General features: G+C 49.5%; 1 long non-coding RNA gene and 1 pseudogene across 2 annotated transcripts in view; one reads left to right on the top strand and one right to left on the bottom strand.

Moving 5' to 3' along the window:
• The window catches only part of LOC146195967 (uncharacterized), a 111,294-nt pseudogene that overhangs the window by 70,624 nt on the left and 12,835 nt on the right, over positions 1–27,835 (top strand). The gene's annotated exons all lie outside the window — the stretch shown is intronic.
• Positions 1–27,835, bottom strand: part of LOC146195968 (uncharacterized) — a 42,584-nt gene that overhangs the window by 13,901 nt on the left and 848 nt on the right. The gene's annotated exons all lie outside the window — the stretch shown is intronic.

The following is a 27,835-nucleotide window of genomic DNA, read 5'->3' as shown; positions in this document are numbered from 1 at the left end:
TTAAAACCACATAATACCACAGAGTTGCAATCTCTTTGCTTGAAAGGGAAATAGAAGGAGTGGTAACGCACTCACTCTTGAAGTTAGAAGTCCTGGCTGCTTCTATTATTTCGCGAGTCAGCTGGTAGGAGCATTTATACAGAATGGTTAATATTTCCAACATAGGGAAACATTGTTCATTAGAGCCTTGTTCACTAGAACCTGTTTTCTATTTCAGAATTCTAAATAATGCACTGGCACGTTCCTCAGTGAAGAACCAGACAGAAATATTCGATGTTCTGGTAATATCTTGTTGATACTGTGATCCTAATGAATAAGGCTCTAATGAGCAATCTATCCCTATATTTGAAATAACAACCATTCTGAAGAAATGCCCCTGCCAAAAAACTTGCGAAATAATAAAAGAAGCCAAGATTTCTAACCAAAGCGTGAGTGCGGGAGCGCGCTTTCCGTTTCTCTTGTCACCTCGGCACCTCTTGTCTCTTTGCTCACTGTACTTCTTTTCAGCCTTTTAAAATTTCTACTTCGCCACGAATTTTTATCGTATACTCTTTTTTAATTGTTGGCTTTCATGCATATCAGAATTATTGCCCACATGTCTTCATTTACCTTAACATTGTTTCCTGCATACTTTTTAATAGTTGGCTCCACTATTGCAAAAACCAGCGTCTCCCAGCGTCTTCCAGTTCGAAACCAGTAAGATTTTCGGCTGGTTTTGCACTGGATCTGCTGGGCACGCTGGAGGTCTGCAATATTCACTGGAGCAGTAACGGGAAGACACTGGTTGTACTGGTACGATAGGAGAAAAACGCTGGGATTAGCTTTTTCACGCTGGGTGTGTAGCTGGCATCTGTGATGCACTGGGAGAAGCGCTGTATGTGCGCTGGGGCCGCACTGGTCCCAGTGTCCCAGTATAGCCGGTGCGGCCTGCGGCGTCAGCCGGAGTAGCATCCCTCAAGGACCAACATGAAACAGCGTACTCGCAATCGACCATCGGGGCGCATATGAAAATTATAGTTCCAGCAAGCGATTTTTGCTACGAAGTGGTTGCCCGCCTGTAGAAAACAAAGGCAGTATATTTTTTCTATAGTTTCTATGTTTCGATAGGTCATTTCGAGAATTTCGAGAGAGACCACGACCGCCGCGCCTCTGATAGCTCATGATACACTGATGATTACCGCACAACTAAAACTGGAATTGAATAATGTGGGCTACCATGCATAACAAACTTCACAGCTGATCTTAAGGGCACTCTAACACAATGCTTACTGCCAAAATGTTCAATGCGGGCTTAATCGAAGGTGAGCGTAGCCTGCACCATGGCCCAGTATAGAGAGCAGAAAGAAAAAATAAATGAGGAAGAAAGTAGTTTACCGAGCGATGGGCCCATGAGAAAAAAAACAACATACAGCGCTTGTAATGCATAATATTTTGCGTGTTTCTCAAGCTTTTGCTCTCCTTCTTACTCTGCGCATAAAGCAGCCGAGCCCTCGGTCATCGCGATGCTTCCCGAAATGTTTACATACAAATAAGGTTTAGTTACACGCAATATAGTGTCGTCGCTGCTGGGTTTGCCGGTATTGAAGCTTGGTCGCACTTTTTTTCTTGAACGTTTGTGCTAAAGCTCCGTGTTCAGCGAAACTTACGCCCACGGTAGCAGAGCACCACCGAAGAGCCGGCGTTGGTAAATTTGCCAGCGATGTCAAACTCCACATGTTAATGTGATTCCAGTGCACAAAATAGCGCGCATAGGCACCCAGAACATTAGTCGCAAGTCGTGAGAGCAGATAGCAAGCTCCAATGATCAAGAGGTTGTAATTGTTAGAGCGGCAGCAATGGCCTGTGGACTGCGAAACATGAAGTCCCAACCTCATAAATGCGGGTCATGACATAAAACGTAGAAATGTTTCAGAGAAATCCAGTTCTCGGCGGGGAGAAGGAAGGAAGAAGAAAGGCGTTCTGGGCGGCTGAGCCTGAAAATGTTGCTTGCTGGAAACAGCGCATCGGCCGTTGGCCGAGGTCTTTTGACTCCTCAGGATACTACCGAGACGTACAAAGTTGTCCTTCCACGCCTGCCCACCGGTAATGTTGTCCTTAATACCGTTTTCCTGCATGCCGACATTAAGGGTCGCTCGTACCGAGCACCTGACTTTCGAGACGCACTTGCACAGATTTTGGACCTCCGGGAAATTTTGTGCATTGGTCAATACCAAATGAGCCAAGTGTGGATGGTTACCTGCGAGAGTAGTTCTTCAAAGCAGAATCTCATTAACAAAGCAGAGTTCCCTGTGAAAGGACTTCGGTGCATGGTGTTCGACCCGGATACAAAGAATGTCAAGGTTAAGCTCCTTTGGCTTCCCCGCTGTATGGAGCACCGGAGGATTGTGGAAGCTTTCGAGCCTTATGGAACGATTCAATCTGTGGAGCGTGAAAAGTGGCGGTGCCCAGGAATGGAGCACATGGAAACGGTGAACCGTGAAATCTCCCTCACTCTCAAAAACGGAGTGTCAGCAAGTACAATTCCTCACACTCTTAATGTTTATTTGGTGCAGGCATTAGTGCTTATCCCAGGGAGACCTCCACTGTGTCTTCGATGCAGCCGGGTAGGTCATGTACGGCGTCAGTGCCGAACGCCTCGATGCACCCAGTGCCAGCGCTTTGGCCATACTGTGGAGAACTTTGTATTAAGTTATGCCGATAGACTGCGTCAAGGCCAGTGGTCACGCGAAGATGACGTGGCGTCCGAACATATCATGGACGTGTCAGAGGTTGTTGATGTAACTGGTGAGTTAGGTCGTGAACCTCAAATTGATGGGGACCAGAAGCCTTCTGCACCTCACATCAACTCAGAAGAATCTGCAGTGACTGGCCATCAAGAACCAGCGTCTCCAGAGCCAAAACCGCCAGACCCGGGCCCGCCTGTGAGTGCCACTCGGAGTGCTGCGCTTGCTACCCAAGAACCACATGTCATTGAAGGACGTCTGGATATGCCTCCTGTGGAGTCAATGGAGAAGATACTGCCAGTGGATGCTCGCCTATCCTCCTTCGTCATTGATTATCCTTCGTCGTTGGAGGGTAACAGTGAGCCGTCTGTGACGCTGATCTCTGGTACGTCCGGTTCTCTGTCGGCTGTCAGTGTGGCAGCGAGCGATGTGCTTCAATCAGGTTCGTGGGCCGGAGCCTTGAGTGTCTCAGAGGAGGACATGGACAACACAGTGCCTTTGAAGCGCCCCGCAGATGATGAGGTGTGTATCGATGGTGCTGGCCAGAAGGAACACTGTTTAAAGGCCACAGCAATGGTGACTTTAAAGAGGAGGGCGATGTCTGCCCAAAAGGCCGCCAATTTACAGGCGGGACACCCCATTCCAGGGGATGATGTTTAAAAGGACTAGTACCAAAAATGGCTAGCGTCGCAGCATATCAAGTCGCTACCCTTAACGTCAGGGGTATGCGTAATCGTCGGAGACAGCAGCAGTTAAGACATCTGTTAAAGAAATGGAGTGTGTCTGTAGCAGCAATTCAGGAAACAAAGTTGTCCTCCGATGAAGAGACAGAAGCTGCTCTTGAGCCGTTTTTGCCGGAATATAACATTATTGTTAGCCACGCTAGAGGCTTGTCCGGAGGGTATATGCTATTCCTGGCCAAAACGCTAGAGATGACAGCCATGTCTTATTGCATAGATGACGAGGGACGACTTATATGCTGTGACCTCACAATCTCAGGTGTGCAGTGGCGAAATATTTGTGTTTACGCCCCTGTAAAACAGCAAGACAGAAGGCATTTTTTTCTTTCATTAGTTAATCATTTGTGCACAGATCGCAAAATTATGTTGTTGGGAGAATTTATTTGTGCTTGTAGGGATGAGGACCGATCAGCATTATGTAAGAGATATGACCCTAGTGCTACATTACTTAACGATTTGGCTTGTGAATATAACCTAGTGGATGTGGGGCAGGAAAAAGGGGACAGTATTCATTTCACTCATTTTCAGTTCTTCTCTAATTCCCGCCTTGACAGAATTTGTTTCTGCAGACACGTTAGCAAATGTGTTTGCTCACTGGGTGCGGCCCATCTTCTTCAGTGACCATTGTATGGTGTCTCTTCAGGTAGGGCGGTACAGTCGGCAGATACTTTACCCTCGGTGGGAACTGTGGAAAATGAATAACTGTCTGCTCTAAGATGAAATCTTTAAGCGTGCCGCACCTACTTGTTTGAAAGACATATGGTCACGCCATGATCTGTCAGTTTTTCAAAAATGGGACTTGTTTAAACAGGAAACCAAAAACTTAGCAATTGAAGCCTCTGCAAGAATCGCGTTCCTAAAGAGACACCACCTTCGTGAGCTTGGGCGCACTCTAACTGAGCTACATGAGCTAGAGAGGGTTAGCCCGGGTACCTATGTTGAAGAAATTAAATTAATGTTGAAGGCAGAGCTTCAACAATTTGCGACGGAAAGATACTAGGGGGCCCTAATAAGATTTAGGACTCGAAGGTTTCTTGCCAAGCAACCTTCACGTCGGGCCCTCAGTGATGAAAGAGAGAATGCTCTTACGAAGGAAATATTGGAAATTCAGTATGGTGATTGCACATATAGAGATGCTCCTAGTATTCTTGCTGCTTTCTATGATTATTATCGAAAGCTGTTCGGCAGTTGTAAAGATACAAATCAGGGTTTCGATTATAATTTCTTACTTGAGAACTTTCGTCGACTAGACGATTAGAAGTGTGCTGTAGTAGAGGGACCCATCACTTTGGAAGAAATTAAATCAGCCATTTCAGACCTTCAGAACCAGAAATCTCCTGGCCCAGATGGTATTACTAGCGAATTTTATAAAACATTTTCGCCTTGCCTAACGCCTGTTCTGATGGAAGTATTCCAAGCATCTTATGATGTGAGTTTCCTGCCTCCCACTTTCTATTCAGGCCACACAATATTAATTCCCAAAAGCAAAGATACTAATCGGTTGAAAACTGTTGAAGAGTATCGTCCAATTTCCCTCTGTAATGTTGATTACAAAATTTTTGCCAAGGTCCTTTGTTCTCGTTTGCAGCTGGTTATCATGGACTTGATAGGTTTGCATCAGGTATGTGGTATCAGAGGGCGCAGTATTCAAACACACATCCATATTGCACGTTCAGTAATCGAGACAGTATCAGATGAGACAGGCCAAATAGCTCTGATTCAAATTGACCTGGCGAAGGCGTTTGATAACGTTCGGCACAATTTCTTGTTCGCGGTCTTGGAGAACGCAAACATTGGTGACGTTTTGCTCAAAGGCATAAGGCTGTGCTATATGAACTCGTATACAAGACTGATTGTTAATCAGGAGCTAACTAAACCAATACCACTGGAATCATCTGTTCGTCAAGGATGTCCACTGTCTCCACTGTTGTTTGGCTTATATCTGGAACCCCTCTGTCTCAGTATAATTAACAGTGCAGCCATCCGTGGTTTCTCTCTGGCTCAATGTGAAGTTAAGATTTTAGCTTACGAGGACAATATCGCCCTCTTTTGTTTTGACAAAAAGAGTGTACTTGAGGCTTTACACTTGACTGAACAGTTCTGCGATGTATCAGGCGCGGCCCTTAATTTAGATAAATCCAAAGGTTTTTGGTTGGGACACTGGGGCGCTAGACCAAGCCAGTTTGGAGGCATATGCTGGGACTGTAGTCCTCTTCAGTACCTAGGGGTTCCGCTGCACCAAGTTTGTAACAGCGCAGCCTACTGGGATTCACAAATCGTACCTATGCGGCGACAAACGCAGGCTTGGATGGGTAGGGAACTGTCAGTGTTTGCTAGGGCACAGGTCTGTAACATATTTTTGTTTGCAAAGCTTGCGTATGTCCTTCAAGTCCTGCATTGTGCGAGGAGGAAAGTACAAGTTATACACAGAATATTTGCAAAATTTGTGTGGCGCTCTCAATGGGAGCCCATGTGGCGTGACAACTTGTTTCTTCCCTTAGAGTATGGTGGAGAGGGCCTTGTTCACTTGTTTGTGCATCAACTTGTTTCCCGTTTTTTCTTTTTCAAATCGGCAAACCATCCGTTTCTTGTAACTGTGCTCATTAGGCGTCTTAGTCCACATTTGCTTTACTTATTCGAACCAACTGGGCAGGCTCGTGAGGGACGTTATGGGGATTCCTTAAGGAGGTTGCTGACACTTTCAATTTTCTCACTGTGCGTTTCTCTGTAGATTGCCTGTATAGCCTCTCAAGAAAGCAGATGACCCAGGCTCTCACTGAGTCTTTGTTCCCTACACCGTTGTATCGGCAGCCTTATCTGGGGTTTTTGGACACCACTGTTTTAAAGCGTGTTAGGCAAATATGCATTCAGGCAGCTGCAAAAACGTTCTTTTTCAAATTACATACAGCGACGTTGCCTGTGAAGACATTTCTTCACAATAGGGAGTTGTTTGTGCCCTGGTCGGTAAATTGTCGTATCTGTAACGTGCCTGAGACAATTGATCATTGTTTTATTCTGTGCTGTGATGCTATGTTCTTTTGGGACATACTACAAAGAACTCTTAAAAAGGACGTTGAAATTATGCCTTTTACAATTAGATTTTTGCCTCCTGACAAAAACTCTGCCATGCCTTACGATCTATTTGTGTTGATGGGAGTGTTCAGCCTTTGGAAAAGCCGCATGATCGACAGGCATGCAGAGCCACCAAGATCGTCCAAATCCGTGTTTCGGGAGCAGTGTGCTTTGGTGAGAAGTGTATATGCTGCACTTGAAGAACCTCCAAACTGGATGCCGTATCTAGACGCATGTGTATGTCTCCCAGACTTTTGATGCTCTGATCATTGTGCATTGTCGGGCTGGGGATATGACGGGCTCCTATTAAGCAGCCCGGTAACTTTAGACATGGACATGTTTAAGTGAATTTGTTCCTTTTTACGGAAGTTTTGCAATAAAGAAAAAAAAATTCTCGGCGGGGCCGAGTGGTTAGCGTAGTGAGCTAGAGATTGAGTAGGTGCCTAGGGACCGCGTTCGAAGCGCGCTTGGTGCACTCTTTTTTTTTCACTTCATTTACGGTTTGTTTAAATAGTTAACTTGTTTCGTTACTTTTTACTTTTTAATTTTTATCCCACGCTGTTTTTTTCTCCGCGCTAACAGTGCCGCCAGTGCGGAGCGTGCCAGTATGCCGCGTCCCAGTGCGCCCAGTTTCCAGCGTCATACTGGGACCATAATCAGGTATAGCACTGGGGTGCTGGGACCCAGTGACACTGGTTTTTGCAATAGGGTCTATTGCGCATCGGATGTTTTTCGTCACGGGCATCTCCTTATCGGCCTTGTTTGACTTTATTGCTTTTAAAGAAACGGTTTTCTCTGCACTGTTTTGTCCTCACCGCTTTTTACATAGAAAATAGGGCAAGTGGAATAATTTATTCTGGCTGCTTGTTGTAATCTGCTTTTCCGGTCTTGGTTCGCCACCTGCTGTATGCTTAACTTTTGGGCATTTTATCTCTCGTGTGGCTTGATACCTGTTTTTTTCTGGTTGTTGCCCTGGTGGGCTGTTGCTTTGGGGTATATATGTTGTGGTTAGCGCCCTTCGCAAATAAAGTTGCAGTTCAGCTTTCGCATGTGTTCTCTTGTCCTCTGTCCGTGTGTAGCATGCGCTGTTGAAATACGTAATAGAAAAATGAAAAACAAGCTAGCCCGTCAGCTACCTTTTTTTCACGGAACGTTGATAGCACACCTTAAGGTCGTTATTTGCTATTAACACATCGTCCAGGTAACAGGAAGTTCCAGGTATCTTTCGTAACACCTGGTCCATCACGGCCTGAAACACTGTAGGCGCGATTGCCACTCCGTAAGTCAGTCGCCGGAACCTGAACAGTTTCATGTGCGCATTCATCAACACCAGTTTTTGTGCCTTCTCATCCAGGTCAAGCTACCGGTAAGCCTTGCACAAATCCACTAAATCGTACACGGTCCCTCCAAAAAATGACGCGAATATGTCATCTGGCAGGGGCAGCAGCTATTGTAGTTCAATACCACGATTTACGGTCACTCTGTAATCTCCCCATATTCTAATGTGCTTTTTTGCTTTCTTTTTTAACAATAACTAGCAGTGCAGACCGTGCACTGCGCCTGACTGTACACCGCACCAGACTTCTCAAGCTCACACAATTCATTCTTGACCTGTTCGCGCAATGCATACAAAAAAGATTAGGTGCGCACCTTATTCCTTTTTACGCTACCAGTAAATCCCTGCATAGAGCCATAACCTGTCTCAAACACAATACCGTACATTCATTTAGCTTGTCGTCGGCTTCCGCTGCTACAATCTGTCTGCCCTCCAGCACGTTATCAACCTCATGTTGCTACTGCATTCTGCAGGCAAACGTTTACTGCGGTTGTCCAATCGCGACTGAAAGCGTCGGCATGCAAACTCCCTTTTCTTGCTTTGCAATTATCCGAGCAAGATTGTTACTCCGATTCTGGTAAGATACCTTGACGTTTGCTAGAGCTTATACTTTGAGTAGTTAACATTATACACACCTAGACGTACGTGGTGTTTAGAAGATGAGCAGATTCGAAAATTTTTAGTAATGTCTCTTTCGGACATTACAGTAACAGCAGCTCCCATGTCCGGAATCTCCTTCCAATTTACTTTTCCTGTGAGCACAATAGGCGGTTTGCAAGAAACCTCGTTCTCGGATAAACTCTAAGCACGTTGGCTTCCACAAAGGGCTCCTCAACTTCGTCCATGACCTTTGTTTCGCATATTTGCGCTACATTACCTGGCACCGAACATCTGAAGCACGGACATTTAAGAACAGGACAACTCACTGGCGCATGCAGTCCACCGCATGAGATACACGAACAGTGCCTTTCCCACGTTGCTTCTTTGGGCAGTGTAGCGGGGAACCCTGCTCGTTGCTAAAGTTTTCTCATTCGTAGCGTGTGGCCGACCTTGGGTGGTGGAGCTCCGCCAGGAAATGTTCGCAGGGCTGGTAGTTAACCGCATTAGGTAGCATTTCTGGGCTCCCATTGTGAGCCATTTCTCGGGCGGTGGCAGCGTTTCAGACTCGCTCCCAGGTGATTTCGTAGTCCAACAATGCAACAAGACGGCATCAGATAGAAACGGCTTGAATCCCTGAAATCAGTCCATCCCAGAAACTCTTCTATAAAAAACTTCCATACTAGCACGTGGCAGCGTCTCTTCAGCTCGACAATGAACTGTGCCGCGCTTTTGCTCGTCTCTTGCTTTTGCTAGCACAGGTGATACCGCTCGGTCACCGCTGACGCTTTTGGTGCATAGTGCTGTCGGAGAACATCTGTAGCTTCTTTGTACTTGCCTTCCGTGGTCTTCTTCAGCAGGAGGCTAGGCAGATTCACGTAAGCTAATTCCCCAAGGAGAGTTAAGTAGACTTACAAGTTCTTACTTGCGTCTTGTCTGTTGGTGGTTGGGTATAGGTTATAGACCTCCTTCATGTTTGTAAACAAACAAGGCGATCGAGGTGGCGCTGCTCTCGTCAGCGATCCCACGGTAGGCAAAAAGCACGACCGCGGCCGGTGTACAGTGGCTAGCCGGGGCACTGTGGCCGAGCTTGTCAAGGCAGTGTTATTGTGATTTGCAGGCGCCTTCTAGGCAGACGAAGTGACCATGTGCTAGTATTTCGTGAGCCTCAGCGGTGAGAACAGAAGCGATACACTGAAAAACTCTACGTACACGGCGTGCAGCGTACGGACCCGCACGCCGTACCGATGGGGATTGGGTAGGCGCACAAGAGAAGCGTTGCTGCCAGCCGAGGAAAATGAGCGACGTTGGCATCTATTTTCTGTTTTCTCCCAGAAAATTATGCATGGAACGCATCGAGAATTACAAAGCTTCGGATGGTTACAACTACTTTGAGTCGAGTAAGCTGACGGCGATTTTTCTCTCTCATAAATAGCGCTCGTACCGCGTACGAATAGTCCGCTCGAAGCATCATAGCATAATCGGAGGATTCTTCACACCGAGCGGCAAATGAGCGTTCTTGGTAAGCACGAAGCACCTCGCTAGCGTCGAGCGGCTGTACGGTTAAGATGATTTAGGTCAGTGTGGCAACGGTAGCCTTGACACCACACTGTTTGCGTATCATTGCGTTATTGGTTGAGATCAGAACGCTGCGCATCTGTTATATTTGCTTTGTTCGTGGGCGGCTGTCGTCGATAAAGGTAGCAATTTTATTACGGGTAGTCGCGCTGTTAGCTTGCATTACAATTACGAGCTGCAGCGGCCACTGTGGTTCCGTGGGTTCCGGTAAAAACGTCCCAGGAACAAATGGCCCCAAACAGATGCAATGAAACGCACTGCAAAGTCGAGCTTTCCCCTTGCCTGGTGCTTGGCTTATCAGCGATGAATTACGCTCATTGTAATCAACTTTCACTGTTTTTATCTTACATTGTGTTTATTGTTTTAGCGAACATTATGTATTTGAACCCCGCCGTTTTATTTTTTTTTTACGTTCTGTAGTTCTGTTTACTAAAAACGTAGACTGAGTTTCCTTGTGTCTAGCCGTCATAATGTATGCTACAGTGCTTTTTTCTACCCGTCCGCTTGAAATTTGCAAGACATGGCACTGATGCCGTGTGTTCGCAAAGAAAAAAAAAACATTATGGCGCCGAAATTTGTGCTGTCGAGGGCAAACACGTCTCTCGAATGTGTAATATTAGCCGGGTGATTAGACCTATATTAAAGAGCGATATTTCCCAGCTTGGAAACTGGGAACTATGCACTGTATAATACTCGCTGGATGTTATAGTGGTGGGGTTCGTTTTTTTTTTTTTTCGTTTTTCTTTTTTTTTGCAATGCTTTCTCGCCTAGCCTTCTCCAGTTCCTGTAAACCTGTAAAGCACCCAGAGGGCATACTGCCCAAACAATAGTTGCATCTATTCTAAAAAAAAAAAAAAAAAGCCTTCCAATAAGATGTTCAATTTTTCGCGGATTGAGTTCCGGGCAGATTTTCAGCCAATTTCTTCGGTGACATTTTTTCCTAGGGGCCGCTTCCTGATAGGACCTTTCTGGACGATTATTCCGGGGCTATATATTTCATGGACCTTTTTTTTCGGGACTGTATCTTCTGAGGAACTCTTTTCTGGGGCCGTTTTTACCTTCACCCGTGATTCCGTAGTTAGGGCGGCCCAGTTCGGTCTCAGCCACTGTGACCGCGTTTCAATGTAGGATAAACCCCACAACTCGCATTCACAATCAGCCGCTGTGAATACAAATAAAAGCGCTCGGCATAAATACAAAATGCAGCTCCAGTCCAAATCAGTAGCTGTCAACGTGAAGTGGCAATCTTCATCAGGAAGTAGATTAAAATAATTTGGAGTGAACGCGGCGAAGTTTAGCCATGCAATATGGTACATTACGGATCGAGGAGTGCTACACAGATCACTTGCGTAGCAGCTCACTGCGCTTACATACACAGCGAAAAAACGGACTTGAGGAACAGTTTACAAAGGTAAAACATCTACGCATGCTCCAACAAAGAAACGCGCAGGTACATATGTTACCTGCGCACCCGCGCCCGCACCAGCACTAAAACAGTACCAAGATCCCATCACGCGTCGTAAAAAGGCCAAACTCGAGATATTCGCGACCTTTGATCCGGTAGACCGCTCTGGCGTAAAGGTGAATAAGTTTCAGCTTAGCCGTGACGAAGTATTTGCCACATATTCGATGAGCAGGCGTCGGTATCCAGCCTTGGCGCTTCACCGCGGCGGCCCACCACTGTTTACGGCGACCATTGTCGGCAAGAAACCTATGCAAGCTTACTAAACTTCCTCTTGTTTGTCTTTCAACACATGTCATAGCGACGCGATTAGTCGGCATGGTGCTCTGCATTCCCCGGCAGCAGCAAGCCATCGCACAATCATGGTAGGCAAAGCGACTGAAGCGTGTTTTTGCCTACCACGCGAAAGTCACTAACGACGACAGCGCCACCGCATTTTCGTGACGTAGCCGGAGTGAAGGAGGTCTATAGGTTGAACATTTCCACGGGGAGATTAAAATTGCCAGAGTCCGGAAAGAACTCTGCCAATAAACCCAGAGTGGCGTTCATCATTTATGTTCCCTCTTGCCGTGGCATCGTCGCCGCTTCTTCAAACTTGGTCATTGCCTCTTCATGAATGATCCCATCGTCTCCTACGTGTTATTCAGAGATGCTGTGAAGTCAAGATATTATTCAAGCAGCAAAACAAACATATAGGCTACCAGAACTCAATGGCTTCGTTTTATGATAGAAGCCCGGGTGCAGACTGGGAGTGCAAGCGGCAACAAACTTGATAAGCGTTATGCCATTATACCATTGGCTGCACAGTTAACGTAGTTATGCATAAAGAAACTGATAAAATTCATACAAATAAAGGTGGCAAGCAAGGAGGCATGGTCTCCCTATTGCTATAGACCGATCATTTCAGAAAAGTAGCCTCAGACTTCTAATTCGAGCCATTAGGTATACGGGTTGCAGAATACATCAGTAATCTGTGATTCGCTGAGGACATAGGCTTGCTAATTCATTGAAGGGATAAACTGCTAAAAATGAATAATGCCTTAGACAGGAAGGCAGCAAGTAAGGCCTAAAAATCAATATACAGAAGACTAAGATATTATTCAGCACTCTCAGGAAGGAACAGCAGTTTACAACTGGTAGCGAAGCACTGAAAGTGATAGGCGAATACGGCTTTTAAGACAGGCTGTAACCGCAAGTAGAAACCATGAAAGGGAAGTAACCAGAATCATAAGATTAGGTTGCGGCGAACTTGGAAACTACTAGCAGTATGTGACTGTCAGCTTACTGGCTTAATGGTATCGGCCAAGTGGAAAGCACATTACAGCTGCATCTGATCTATAGCCACATCTGGGGCTGAGGCATGGAGGCGAACAAAAATCGGGCTACTTAGGTTGAGGACAACAAAGAGCTATCGAGCGGAAAATGGCACGTGTAACTTTAAGATATAGGAATCCTGAAAATGGGTCAGAGTACTAACTTAAGTTACTGATATTCTAGTGAAAATCAAGAAGAAATGGGCATGGCCAGAGCATGTATGCGAACAGAAGATAACTGATGGTCGAAGGGGGTAACAAGTGAAGGAAAGCGCAGCAGGGGTCAAGGAATGTTAGATGGTGGAGGAGGTGACAATTGCAGGGGTAAAGTAAATCCAGATAGCACAGGACAAGACTATGTGAAGGAATATAGGGGAAGCCACCACCTTGGCGCGAGTAAAGTCCCGCTGATGACGATTATTCTGAGATGTTCACAACGCAATAGTAGCTTTTGCGCAATATATTAGCCAGCCACATTCATTACCTCATTAGGCACTGCATATGCTCATATCCAGTTGGCTCCGCATAGGAATTGTTTTTATTTGCAGTATTCAATATGCGTATTTCCATAACAAGAAACAAATTGGTATAATGTAAGCTTGCACAGTACTGGATCTCATGCAATTACCAAAATTTTGAGCATAACACTTGTGGGATTCTCTGCGGGGCTGCGGCTCCGCTCTCAGAGCAAACAGCGCTCCGCTAGCTCAGACCACAGTGGTGGCCCCCAAGAACAACACGAACACCGAGGACCAAAGGGTAACCGGTTTAATCGTTTTCCTCGGTCGCGCACGCGCGATCAAGCAATTCACTTCACCTGGTTCCAGTCTTTTCCGGACGCGTCCGCACTGCTGGCCCGTCCGGTCCGCTCTGTCTTCAGGCCGCACACCCACCACACTCACACACAGCGCACGCCTCCCTCGCCACCGCAGTCGAGGGAGAGAGGGGGGAGGAGGCTGCCAAGTGAAGTGGAGAGGAGATGCAGCGCCTCACCCTCGCCGCCTCGCTGTAGCCAGGAGGGGATAATACGTGCCTTCCCACACCCCTCCTACCTTAATTAGGACGCCTCCCCCGCGCGCGATTAAAAATCGGCCAAAAGGTCATCCATGTCAGCAAACTCCATGGCAGGCCCGTGCACGGGGTCCGCGTCGTTCGTAAACGCAGGGGCCGTGTAGGCAGCAGCGGCTGCCACGGCCTCCGCCGCCTGCCCGTTGTCGCAGGCGGCGTCCAATGCTGGGCGCCCGTCGGTGTGGAGCTCTGAGGTCTGGTGGCGTCGTTTAGAGAGCAGCAGCCCTCCACACTGGCCGCAGTATCTGGCACCAGCGTCAGGTGCCATTCCCGAGTTCGGGAACGCCTTCTCGTGGTCCCGCAAGGTGCGCCCGCGGAAGGGATGGGGCACGGCGTGCAGGGGAAGCCTGGCTTCCACCTTTCGCTGCACCTTCCACGGGGTGTCGCTGTAGTAGCTCAGCGGCGGCGATCCCCCGTCCTGGGAGGTCCACGTAGCCACGCTGCGGGACGACGATCGCTGCTTCTGCTGGCGGCGTTCAAACCGGCGGGGTCCACCCGTTTGGCCCGCGCTGGTGTTCTGCGAGCGAGGGCGGTCCCCAGCCCGGCGAGCGCCTTGGTGTGACGACGATCGTTCCTTCTGCCGGCGGCGTTTAAACCGGCGGGGTCCACCCGTTTGGCCCGCGCTGGTGTTCTGCGAGCGTGGGCCGCTGCGGGCTTGCCCTGGCTGGGCAGCCCGGCTGCTGTGGCGCACCCGGCCATCCCTGGATCGCTGGACAGCGGGACGCCGATGGCCGTCGACACCAGCCCTGCCGCTCTGCTCTCGAAGAGGTGCGTTCTTGTTCATCTCCAGCTCGAGTCTAGCTGGCGGGCCTCCGTCTGCGAGCTCCAGGATTGCGCTGGGATGGTCGAAGTGCACTAGCATTTCCTCGCCCTCCCGCTTGTGATATATTCATTCGAGCTCGAATGCAAGCTTCTCCAAGAATGAGCTCGAATGCGAGCTGTTCTGGGAACCACTGTATGACTGCGCAGCCACTGGGCTGCCAGACTAAACATCACCTTCGCCGTTCATCGCCGCCTGAACGCAGACAGCGTGGCCCATGCGCCCGGAGTGCCGGTGTCATAAATAAGGCCAGTCGGCGGGCTAGGTCCCTCTGAACGTGCTCAGCACAGGCTTCGCGTAAAGGAACACTGCCGGCTTGTGTATCGACACCCGCCGGATAAACACGAGACCTCTCGTGCCCTTGCGGTTGACATTAGGCGAATTCGCCTACCTTCCGCACTGTAACATCGCGGAAAGGGCTGCCTTCCCTTGCATGTGCTTGCGCGCGAACTCGCGCGTCTGGCGTTCCTCCTTCAACAGCTCGAATGCGAACTGTGCAAGCAAGGACCGTGTTTGAGGCCTGCATGTGCGCTCTCACGCATGCGGCCTCAACGATTTCGCTGGCTGCGGGTGTTATAGCGATGCCGGTAGAGACTGCTCTCAGCATCGCCCGCCTCGGCGCTCTCCGGAGCGAGAGGCGTTTCCGCTTCCGCAGCATCTCTCTGGAAATATTGCTTCAGCTCTCCCACATGAATGGGTCCGCTTATTCGGCCCGAGTGCGGGTCTTTCAGTCGGTAAATCAGCCGCGACTGTTTCTCTGCGATCACAAAGGGCCCGACCCATCGAGGCGCAAGGCCGGCCGCGAATCCCGCGGATGCATCGCTGAGAACATGATTTCGCCTCAGAACCGTGTCTCCCAACTGGAACTGAAGGTCACTGTGGGCTTGGTCGTAGCTCGCCTTTTGGCTTACCCTGGCCTTCTAACGGCTGCGGCTCGCCTCCTTAATGGCATTGGCCAAACGCTCTCGTAATTGCCGTGCGTAGTCGTCGACATTGGCCTCGACTTTGCGAACATCGTCCGACCGATGGGACAGAACCATGTCCGTTGGCGTGTTCAGCTGCCTGCCAAACATGAGAAAAGCCGGCGTGAAGCCGGTCGAGCGATTTACACTCGTGCGCAGAGCGAAGGATATGGCGTCCAAGTGCTCATCCAAATCATTATGCGACCGCGCATATGCGCCCAGGAGCGGCTTGATATCCCGATTGCGGCGCTCGCTCACGTTGGACTGGGGATGATAGCACGTGGTTTTCTGCTGCCGTACACCCATTGCCGCGCACGTATCACGAAACACCTTTGATGTGAAATACGTGGCGTTGTCGGTTATCAGTCGCTCCGGAAAGCCAAAACGACAAAACACCTCCGACAGCTTTCCCAAGATCTCCCGGGCAGTAGCTTTCCGCAGCGGGTACAGTTCAGCGAAAGCGCTGGAATGGCACGTAACGACGAGCACGTATTTGCACCCCTTTTTGCTGCGCGGCAGCGGCCCCATCAAATCGCACGCCAGGATTTGCCATGGCTTCGTGCTTATGATGAGCTGGAGTAAGCCAGGCGGTTTGCCACCTCGAGGCTTCCTCTCTTGGCAGATGTGGCATGTTCGCACGTAACGACATACGTCAGCCTTCATTCCGGGCCAGGTAGCGAACCGACAAAGCTTCCGCCATGTCTTTGGGGCGCTCCCGTGACCGTCGGCGTCGTGATAGTGCCGCATAGCGGCGCGGCGCAGTTTGCGCGGAATCACAACTTTAAAGCACTCACTGGAGGCTTCTTTGTCTGGCACGTATTTTAGCAAAGCTCCTTCACAGTCCAGCAGGAAGTTCTCCAACTCACTCGTATCAATACCAGCTACACTAGAGTTAGCGCCAACCACACTACCAGTGGCTTCACAGCGCATTTTGGCCGGAGTTGTCAGAGCATCCGTCTCTTCGCTAAGACAATTGATTAACTCCTGACAGTACGAGTCTTCCTGCTGAGCTTCGAGAAGCTCTTCTCTGCTGAACATAACTTCGAGGGGGACTACTGCTCCCACAAAGCGCACGTGCTTTCGGGGCTCCACAGGCGGGGTGCTGCCCGCTGCGCGCTCCCCACGCAGAGGGGGAGACAGCTGCCCTTCCGTCTCCTCCTCGTCTTCGCCTGCCGGTTGGGTGTCAGTGACCGGCGCCCGTGACAGCGCGTCCGCGACTGCATTGGCAGCCCCTTTTCGGTAGCGCACTTCGAACTCGAAGCGTTGTAGTGTCAGGGCCCACCGCGCAAGCCGACCGCTGGGCTCGTGCAGGCGTTTCAGCCATGTTAAGGCCATGTGGTCGGTCTCGACCGTGAACCTTGTTCCTTCTACGTACATTTCGAAACGTCGCAGTGCGTAGATAATGGCCAAACATTCCTTTTCTGTCGCTGAGTAATTGCGTTCTGCCGGCGAGAGCGCGCGGCTCGCAAACGACACTGGTCGCAGCTGATCCCCATCCATCTGGAGGAGTACAGCGCCCACTCCGATATCACAGGCATCGGTCTGGATAACGAATGGCTTGTTTAGGTCAGGCAGCTTCAGAGCTGCTGTCTCAGCGATGGCGTGCGAGAGCTGGCGAAAGCTCCTTTCCTGCTCATCTCCCCATTGCCAACGGGAAGACTTTCTTAGCAATCGTGCCAAGGGCGCTTGCAGGCGCACACAGTTTGGAATGAACTGTCGGTAGTATCCCACCATACCGAGATATCGGCGAACAGCGCTGACATCTGTAGGCGCAGGAAACTCCAGGATCGCCCGAAGTTTCTCTGGATCAGGAGACACCTGCCCCCGTTCAACTCGATATCCAAGCAAGCTCACCTGAGCCTGGCATATCTGCGCCTTTGCGGGATTGAGCGTAAGGCCAGCGGACCTGAGCTTTCCCAGAATGTCTCTGAGGTGATCGAGGTGTTCCTCGAATGTGTGGGAATAGACGATCACATCGTCCAGGTAGGCGAGGGCGTGCTGCCATCGGGCATCGCCGAGTACGCGGTCCATTAGTCTCTGGAACTTGCTCGGAGCGCCGGACAATCCAAAGGGCATTCTTTTGAAGTGGAAAAGTCCTCTGTGACATGGGAACGCCGTTTTGTACTCATCGCCTGGTCGCATTTCGACCTGCAGATACCCCTCGCTTGCGTCAAGTATCGAAAAGAACAGAGCGCCGCCAAGATTGGAAACAGTCTCGTCTATTCTCGGAAAGGGGTATGCATCTTTCTCCGTGACCTTGTTCAGATGCCGATAGTCCACGCACAAATGCCAAGTGCGGTCTTTCTTTGGAACGAGCACCACTGGGCACCCCCATGGACTTTGAGAACGGCATATAAGACCAGCATCGAGCAACTCCTGGAGCGCCTCATCGATCGCTTGCCTTTTAGCAGCGCTGACGGGCCTTGGGTTACATTTCCAGGGCAGCGCGTCACCCGTATTTATGCGGTGCTGCACCAGATTGGTACATCCCGGCTGGTCTGTGAACATCTCGTCAAAGTTGTGTAGCAATGACAAGAGTCGGTCACGTTGGTGCTCTGTCAGCGCACCGGCATCGGCCAGCAATCTCTGCATTTTCTTTTCCGAATGCGGATGAAAAGCGTGCTGACGGGCCGCCGCTGCCGATCGCGGCCGCTGACACGGAATCCCACTGTCTCTTTTTTTGCCGGCAGTGGCCGGGGTTGTACGCGTTTTCTTCTCCGACATCGGAGAGGGAGCATTGAGACGAGCCGCCCTAACCGAGCTCGGTCGGGGGGGGGGGGGGGGGCGAACAGCGCTCATAGGAGGTATGCCTCCCGTCTGCGAGCGGATCGGCCGTGCGCGTTAACAACGACTGCGTTGTAACCGGCGGTTCGGCGAATGGCCTGAGAGGGGCAACGGGCTCTCCCGATAACCCCCACTGGCGATATCGATCACCAGTCCAGTTTTAGCCAAGAACTCTCGGCCTACGATAATTGGTACTGTCAGGCCAGGCAGGTGAACAAAACGCACTCTGCGTACACGGTTATCGAAGCGCACTACGAGGCGAATGTCACCGCAGGAGCGCATCTCTCCGCTAGCGAGCAGGAGGGGCGTTGTTCGCTGTCGCATCCGAATGGACCGCCGTCGGAGCTGGGAAACGACCGCGTCTCCAATGAGCGAAATGCTTGCACCAGTGTCCAGCAGTGCCCTAAATGTTGCTCCCGCTATGGCGAGGTCAACAAAAGGCGCTGGCGTGTTAGTTGGCTCTCCAACTTTGAATGCGGACGTGACGGGTACAGGCTTCCGAGCGTTTTCAGGCTCCGCCGGTGCTGCTACCGGCGGCCTGCTTCGTTTCCCGATCTCGAGGGGCAGTTTCTGGCTATGTGACCAGTTTGGCCACAGCTAAAGCAGCGCACAGATCGCCATGCTTGTTGCTGCGACGCTCGGCGGGTTTCAGAGGCACCCCAACCATCTGGCCGTATGCGGCCCTCCGGGGGTGCGTTCTGAGTAGGTGCGGACTTTCGCGGCTGAACCCCGGTGAACTCACGGGGGTTGAAATCAGCACTGCTCAACCGGTACCCAAAGGGATCCAGGGCGCGATCCGATATTTCGAGCAGCAACGGCTCGCTCGTGAACCCACTTGCCTCAGGAGTGTACTCACTCCTTACCGTTGGGGCGCCGCTCCAGGCACACCTCGGCTCTAATGATTCTCTAGACGGTGGCGGGGGCCGGTATTTACGGGCCGCAGAAATCTGAACCTGGACTCTGCGAGCTTCAATGGCAAGCTCGTTCAGGTCGCTGCATCGGCAGCTGCTCAAGTAAAGGGCAAATGTGGGGTGGCACTGGCGCAGGACGCGTTCCACTCGGTCCGAATGCGAAGCTTCCGTGTCGGCGTACTCGTACAATTCCTGCATCGCTCGTACAAACTCTACAAGCGATTCATCAGGTGCCTGTGTCCGCAGCTCCAGTTCTCGCCGCATTCGCTGCTTGTAATCGTACGGAAGGAACCCCTCCCTAAACAAGCGTCGAAAGTCAGACATAGTGCTCGCTTTGTGGCCTACCAATAGGTACCACCGGGCGGCTTGATCGACGAGTGCAACTGGCAAAACTCGTCTCAAAATATCGCTCTCGCTCAGGTCACTCGCAAGCTCATACCGGCGCAAGGCCAGTAGGAAGTCATTTGCGCTCTGCGTGTCGCTGTAGCCACTGTATGTCGGTATCGGTACGCCGATCCGAGGGCCGGGCGAGTGCGCCTGCTTCAACAGCTGTTGCAAAGCGGATGCGAGGACGTTTGCGGTGTCTCCCTCCGGGTGACATACTGCGCGCTCACTAGCCATCGGGTGTGATGCGCGTCCCGCTGTGGCGGGCGTTCTCCAATCGGCGCCAATGGGCAATTCCGACTGAATACCGGGGGGAATAAAGCCTTCTCCAACGGGCGGTAGCTTGTGATGCAACTCGGGATCTCCCGATGCTGGGTACGCTGCATGCCTCTCCGTCAAAGGACGGGGAGCGCTCGCCGCATTGGCGGGTGTAGACGCAATTTGGCCACCGGGCCAGCCTGCGTGCGCAGCGGGTGAAAGGAGCGAAGAGTAGCCGCCGCCGACGGGCGATGGCTGTACGAGTAATTCAGGATTGCCTGTATTAAGACTCGTTTCGCGAACTGCATTGGCAATCGCACCTGTTACATGGCGGCGCGATTGGGCCTGGAAGCCACTGCCACTGGGCACGGGCTTCGGAAGCTGGCCAGGAGTTCGCGGCGCGAACATACTAGCGCGAGCCGCATCGGCGGGTGCGCCAGGGGACACGTTCAAAAGAACGGAACTTCTATAGCCACAGCCATCGGACTGTTCCGGCTCGATGTGCTTACCGGGAATGCCCGGCGCAACGTTTCGGACGGTAGCCGCGCCTGCGGCATCATGCAACACGTCCAATTGACCTCCCAACATCGCATCGGCGATTGGATTTGATGTAGCCAAATGGCTAATGCTCGAGATCTCCCGAGCTTGGCCGCAGACAACGGCCAACATCATTAGGTCAGACAGCCCATAGCGCGGGCTGGTCATGTTGTTCATACAGAGCTAGCTTTCCCCGCTGGAACGCCAACAGGGACCCACGTTGGTGCGCCAAAATGTGGGATTCTCTACGGGGCTGCGGCTCCGCTCTCAGAGCAAACAGCGCTCCGCTAGCTCAGACCACAGTGGTGGCCCCCAAGAACAACACGAACACCGAGGACCAAAGGGTAACCGGTTTAATCGTTTTCCTCAGTCGCGCACGCGCGATCAAGCAATTCACTTCACCTGGTTCCAGTCTTTTCCGGACGCGTCCGCACTGCTGGCCCGTCCGGTCCGCTCTGTCTTCAGGCCGCACACCCACCACACTCACACACAGCGCACGCCTCGCAGTCGAGGGAGAGAGGGGGCGAGGAGGCTGCCACGTGAAGTGGGGAGGAGATGCAGCGCCTCACCCTCGCCGCCTCGCTGTAGCCAGGAGGGGATAATACGTGCCTTCCCACACACTGTAGATGTTGAGAACGAAGCTAAATATCTCCTGCTGTATTTGGTGCTACCGATAGCTTTTCATTTTTTTCAATCTTGGGAGTAAAACAGTTACCTGCTAAGACAAACTCAGTGTGCCACCAAAATGAATAATGACTTTCCAATACGTATACATACTTGAAAGGAGCACTACGATGATTTCAGTATATCAGCCAAATTTGTGGATCTATCACGCTGCCAGACATCATTGTCTGGCATTTCGGCTACCTTTACATATGGCAGGCTCTATATTCCGTCTTCTTATCTAGAGCTTTCTGCCAACTGGAGCGCTGCAGGATATCCCAGTAAAGCTTTCCAGCGCGTCAACTGCTTTCCGCTGCATATTTGGTGGAGAAGAACTAGGTAATTTTGTTTGTAATTATTCGAGACTGAATACATATTTGTAAAAGCATTCTAGTAAATGGGCACAACACCGCCTCAAAAGGCGAGCAGTCGTCTTTTAGGTCCACGTTGTCGGTTGTGCGGTGTGAGAATAGCTGCAAGGGCTATGGACAGTCAGATGACCGAGAAACCTGGAACTTTAGTTTCGTCTTTCTTGCAACTGGTCACCGCCCTAGTTTCAAAGTGATAAGTAAGATGATGCAGAAAATTATTGTCCGCTTTGTCCTAGCGGCTTTGTCTCAATACGCACTGATGTATTCGACCAAGACAGGGGTTGGTAATGATGAAGTTTGTTTACTACCTAACAAGCGTTTCTCCCAGATTCGTTGATGAGGTTCGGTATGGCTGTTTCACAGGTGTGCTGAACAAAGCAGCATAGAAAACGAGCATATAAATCGCCTAGTAAAAGCTTGTCATGAAGTACGGTTTACAGAATAGGATAGCAGTCAGTCTACTACATGACTATTTTGATGTCTGCGGAGGAGCTTCGAGATAATGTAATGAGCCTTCTGCGCGAAGAGTTCGAGTTCACGTTTCATTTTTTCAGATTACTCCTATCGCACCAGTGTTACCGTAATAAAATCCAAACTTGCACTTCACAATCTAGCTTTGCGCCGGAAACTAGCTCGCCTTTCTCTTTATCATAATCTTACCACCTGACAACGTGTTCATCTGTCGAGCCCATTGGTCATCTCGTCATCTCCACTTCAATGCCGTATACCCCCAGCGCGCCCATACGACAACATTCCAAAAGTTATTTTTTCTCCGAACTGCCCTGGATTGGAACGACCTTCCCGACCGCATCGCCTCCCTAACCGACATTCATAATTTCAAGATTGCCATCGAAAGTCATTTTTTATTTCAACCGCCGTACTCCAAGTCCACCCCTCATGTTCAGTTCAGTTCAGCCGTTCTTTCGTGTCCGACACTTCGTGACCCTATGGACCATATCATAGGGTCACGCTTTCCTATGATATGGATATGATATGATATGATATGATATGAGAGACGCTTTCCGGTCTCTCACTATCTTCCTAACATCACCTAACTTCATCTGCAGCGCCTAGAGGATGCCATCTAACCATCGCGTTCGCTGCCTACCCCTTCTCCGGTGACCCTCAACCTTTCCCAACATCAAAACTTTCTCCAGCGACTCCTCTCTTCTCATCAGATGACCAAAGTAGCTTAGCTTTAACTTTAGAATTTGACCCTCCAATGTGCAGTCAGGGTTTATGGTCGACATTATCTAATGATTTTATCTTCTGGCCATGAGTCTCCGCCAGAACCACAATTCATGTAATGTCATGTAAGTCATGTAATACCCTTTAAATAGGGCTTTTGAGGATTCAATAAATAAAAAATTAAAAAAAGAAACTAAACTTAGTAGCTGCATATTAAAGTATCGCAACATTACCCCAAATGATCCGCGTTGATATTCAGGGATTGGTGTAATTAGTATCAGCAGTCTTCAAGATGGAGTCTTAAATTATCACTTGGAGCGACTCAGTACGAAATAATGACAGCGATTACAAGTCTTTTGTGTAGTGACTGCTGCAGCTACTTTGGGGCACCCAACTTAACAAGTACATGCCATGCCACTACACTTCATGGCTGCCGTTCATGATGACTGGCAGCATTCTCCAAAAATTGGCATCTCAAAAAATAAATTTGCTCTGATAAACGCCACTAGGACACTCTACAGACACGATAGCAGGGAAATGAACACAACGAAGGCGCTAAATCACAGGCAGGAACCGCGAAGTGATGGCTGTCACTATAGGCATCATTAAGTAGTCTCTTTTCCTAGCGACCCGTCGACATCTGGCCAATTCAGGCGCAAGTCGCGACGGCAGGAAGTTTGAAGATGGCAGATGATAGGGGAGGCCCAAATGAACATAGCCAACAGGCCTGAATACAAGATTTGCCGCGACAAGCCGATAGACCGCAAAATGTAGTGTCGGCTCTAATGATGAGATCTGAAAAATAAGCATCTTCAAAAAATTAAGGAATCCACCGACAGCTGTTATGAACCGCACTCGTTGTTAGCGTTTCTGCTATTCGATGTGGTGCAGATGACTATAAATTATTTTCTCAAAACGTATGACGCCTTGGACTGGCCGGAACATCCGGCCTGCCAACAGCAAACATGACTGTGGGTAGGCCGCATGTGCTGGCCAGTCCAAGGCCTGCACTGCATGTCAATGCGCTTCGAGATTGAAGTTTCTTCAGGAATACGATGCTATGATCAAGTTTGAGAAACAATTACGAAGTACGCCGGCCACTGCCCTGTTATGCCGCATTCGAGCTCCACAGGACTAAGCTTCCAGTCTGTGACGATTGTAGATTTTTTTTGCTAGAAGTATACCTGCACCGAACTTATACTAAAGAATTTCATCTCTAGACATCAACGTTGGACAAGAAATAGTGGCCTATGTTCATGAAGCAGAAGATGATCCGGACAGTGTTGGTTGTCCAGAAGGACAGACGTAGCAGGTAAAGTCAGTCGCCATATTAAATATACCTCCTATTTCTTCAAAGACGCTGTTTGAACAGTGTAACAGAGTTCGGGAGGAAACTTACGTGTCACCCTGCAGGGATAGACTGACAAAACTCACAAAACATGTAAATATAGCCGATTATGATAGATTTATATATAAAAGTAATAAGTTTGCTTCATGAGCGGGTTTCTATACGCGAGAACCATTAAAAAATTACAAGGGTTCAACGCTGCTGAACCAAACATTGAGCGAAAGCATTAGCTGCGGGTGACCGAGCCTTCTTCTCGTTTTCTTCTTCGTCAGCCCACATATAAAGCCCGCTTTAACCAACCCATATGAACGTGCCTTAGTGGCCTATAGGGGTAACGTGAATGCCAGGGTCCTAGCAAGCTGATTCTGGCATTACCGTCCCATGTGAAACGAGAGACCCAAGTCGGCAGCTCCTACCAGCCCGTGTGTCAAGTGGGGTGTGACGTCACAGCGTAGCGTGGGCAAGACGTAACAGCGGACGGCTCACGCGAAGGCTTGAAAGTTCGAGTAGTATTGCTTTCGCAATAATACACACTATGGCACTTAAGGCATGAATCCTTAGCTTCCCATAAAGTCTTGGTGGTAAAAAAAAACAAGAAGAGCTCGACGCTGCTGAACCGAATAACGAGCGAAAGCATTTTCTGCGGGTGGCCGAGCATTCTTCTTCTCCTTCTTCTTGTTCTTCGTTTTCTGTAAGGCGCAGCGCCGACTCGGAGACCAAGGACATAGACACGGCCCAGAGCGGCGAGCGGTTAGACCTGGCGTAGTATTGCTTTCGCAATAAACGCTTTTATCGTGTGGCTTTGCATTGATTACTCATGACGAAGCCAAAAGGAAAAAAAGTAACGCTAACTACTTGTTACTGCTGGATTTTCGGAACGCTGATTGGCAACAAGAGGTTTACAAATGCAACCTAGATGAGACAAATTGAACTGAGAGGACGAGGTTTGCATGCATTCAGGGCGCTTGCGTGGGGTCTGAACTCAGCTCCTGCTACCTTCCAGAGGATGTTAGACGCTGTGTTTGCCGACTATAACATGTACTTCTTGCCTCGTTACTCTGGAGGAAAGTCTGCTGCACTTAAAAAAAAATTTATGGCACTTGTGTGCAGTTTTCGAAGCCATTCAATTATCTGGTACCTCCATAATCCAGAATAGTGTCACATTAAACTCGGAACGCGGAATTTTTAAACAAGATTACGAACTGTTAGATCGTTGCCGAGACTGTGGTAAGGCAGCCGCCGTCGCTGCTTTCTCCACAACCACCAAGGGCATTGCATATCGTTTTCTTAGTTTCTTTTCATATTATCTACATTTTCCTGAGCAGTTATCCTGCCTCTAAAAAGACAATGAACCGTCATTCTTGAACTCGAAGCATTGGAGGCCATTCGATGTTATGTGAATACTTCGGAAATATTCGCTCAAACCCACGCACCGCACAGAACTCCACATATACGTAACACTGCTCTAAATGCAATCTATCAGGGATCACATGATAGCGCCAAATACAAAATGCACATGCCGTTATCACGTTCTGAGTTGAACTATTGCCCCATTCAAACGGAAAGCCAGAAACATTGGGGGGTGGCAAAATTACGCTGTTAATTATATAGCCTAATTTCCTGGTAGTCAAAAAAAAACAGGTTAGTCAATATAGCTTGAACGTAGGACTGGCTTGGAGATAGATTTTGAGGTCCCTACCCTGCTATAGGTTAGGTTAGGGAAGAAGCATACTTACTATAATAACTTCCCGAGGCTCCTCTTTCGGAGACAAGCGCTTAATGAGAAGGTGATTCTCATCATCAAGGCGCTTTCTCTTTGTGAATGCATGATGTCCAATAAGAGACGACACGGAACAGCAACCCTTCATTCAGCACCACTCCATGTACGTGATGAGATTTCGTGCAGAAATAAAACTTGGTTGATGGGCTCTCCCTATGTCCAGATTGTACCTAACGCCTTTCGCGAGAACATCTTGAGGGAAGGAGAAAATGAACATTCTGTCCTCCTGAGCTTCACGAAACCTTGTGAATGCATTGTGAATGCATGATGTCCAATAAGAGACGACACGGAACAGCAACCCTTCATTCAGCACCACTCCATGTACGTGATGAGATTTGGTGCAGAAATAAAACTTGGTTGATAGGCTCTCCCTATGTCGAGATTGTACCTGACGCCTTTCGCGAGAACATCTTGAGGGAAGGAGAAAATGAACATTCTGTCCTCCTGAGCTTCACGCATACGCGAAACGTACTACTGGCCTTGGCTGCAGTTGTGAAGATGATCAGAACTTAAGGTCAAAGTAGCGACGACTAAGCTAGGCAGACTACTGTCCCTTAATATACTGTCACAAACCCCAATCCGCTATGTCAATATGTACCACTCAGCCGGCTGGATAACCGGTATACTGCGATCAAAAATCACTATTCTCGACGCCATTGGGCCAAATTCTCTACTTTGTAGACCCGCTGCTGAAAGTTCGACCTTGTTCCCGTCGAACGTAAACTTCATCGAATGCACTCTCGGTTATTAAGGCGAAAGCCTTTAATGCCTCATCGTGGTCGACAGAAGGTTGTCAGCAGAGGTGACACGCTTTCGAGAGCGAGAGTTAAAAATAAAAATCAATAAACCTTGCCTCCACTGGAAATCGAAGCTCCATCCATTGGATCCCCAGCCTCAGTTTACCACCTACGCCACGCCCCGGATTTGTTTTCTTTATTGCCTGAGTTTTGCAAGACAACACAAACACACATACAAACGCCACGCCCCGGATCATGAAAGCTCTTCATAATTGCCCTTGTCTACCGTGAGGGTGAAGGCGGGATTCCGAGACTGACAGATACTGCGCTTTTCCTTTCCTGTACACGATTTATAGAACACCGGTGAACTTTGATGCGTTCAATGAAATGCTGGCTGTGTTAGACAAGGGGCTCGCAATGTACCGTCACGACAGGTCTTGACGTCAACAATCAATTCAAGCTCTTCTGCGGAGCAAAGACCCTGCTCGGCAGCAAGAAGCCGTCCGGCGAGTGGATGAGACGCGAAGAGGCAAATCTGTTTGTTAGCCAATTTAGTCGCGGATGCTCCGGCCCCGTTCTCTAGGCCTGCGTGCCAGGTGTGGGAGTCAGGGGCATCCATTTCTGCTAAATAGAGGTGTCGACGACCAGCTGCGGCAAGGAAGCGACAACGTGCGCAAGAGACAGTGGAAGAACGTGAAGAGCGTCGTGCTAAGCGTCGTGCACAAGATGAAACTCGGCGACTACGTTCTAACTCTCCGAGTGCTTCCACCTCGTCAGCTACTGATGAACACAGGACTGCGCAGGAACGCCGCAATGCCATCAAGCAAAGACAGCGCACTGAAAATCGCTGGAAGAACAGTCGTAACCATCGTGTGTCATGAGTTACTCAAAAGCCAAACTATCGAACCACAGAAGCTACGCCACAAGTGAACACACAAGAGTGGCCATGCAACCATTGCCAACGCAATTTAGCAGGCTTAGCCAGAGGTAAGCCACTGCCAATTTTTGTTTTGTAAAACCCTACTGTCTGTTTATGCCAATTTTTCTCAGAATAAAACGGTTAAAATGGTTTGATTTCTTACAAGCATTTCAATGAGCACTATTTAACAGCGACAAGCAAAGGTTATTATACTGAAAAAGGATTTTTCAAAATTTGATCGTTGGACACATGTAAGTATTACACAACATACCGTCGCATAAGCT

This window comes from Amblyomma maculatum, chromosome 3, assembly GCF_055883805.1.
Source record: "Amblyomma maculatum isolate TAMU_Amacu chromosome 3, ASM5588380v1, whole genome shotgun sequence".
Taxonomy (NCBI): domain Eukaryota; kingdom Metazoa; phylum Arthropoda; class Arachnida; order Ixodida; family Ixodidae; genus Amblyomma; species Amblyomma maculatum.
The sequence above is the reverse complement of the archived record's forward strand: the minus strand, read 5'-3'. Positions and strand labels throughout refer to the sequence as shown.